This window comes from Diachasma alloeum, unplaced genomic scaffold (assembly GCF_001412515.2).
Source record: "Diachasma alloeum isolate Michigan unplaced genomic scaffold, Dall2.0 Dall_scaffold_00343, whole genome shotgun sequence".
Classification (NCBI taxonomy): Eukaryota; Metazoa; Arthropoda; class Insecta; order Hymenoptera; family Braconidae; genus Diachasma; species Diachasma alloeum.
The window spans coordinates 134,932-135,577 of record NW_021680482.1 but is presented as its reverse complement, the minus strand read 5'-3'; positions in this window follow the sequence as shown (position 1 = coordinate 135,577).

Here is a 646-nt window from a genome sequence, read left to right as displayed (position 1 = left end):
CCCCCCCCTGCTGCCACCCCCAGGCCCACCCTATTGTGCGTCGGTGGGACTTGGACTCTTCTCACGAAATACTCCTCGTTTCTCCTTTGTGCCAAAATTATTTTCACTCATTTCCATTCCTTTCATTTTTTTTCTCCCCTCAGCTGTGCCCGTCTCTCTCTCGAACGTCTTTATTCTCCGTCAACACTAGATAAGTTTGTTTATTGAACCTACGTTATTCTCGAGACAGTTTCTCCGCTTGATACCAAACGGGAATTATCTTAATAACCGTGTGATAAATAATAGAATAAAAAAATATTGAACTGAATGACTGGGAATGAGGTCATCGTCACTCTCGGACTCTAAATAATCTCGATATTTTCACTCCTCGGTTTGATTTTTTTTTTAATAAACTTACGTATACAGCACTCAACTATGCTCGTACTCTCGAATGAGCACTCTAAGTACCCACAAGGCGCACCTGTGTGCTACGGGCTTTATCGCCTCGATGGGTTTTCTCTCCTGCCCACCTGTGCTGTGTGAATCCAGCCATCTCCTAACCAGTGCCAGTGAGTACCCTAGCTGTATACTAAATACACAGGTGTCTCCGGCATTTTCATTAATTACCCAATGGTAATACAGAGGTGATCCCCCCTCCCCCCCCCCC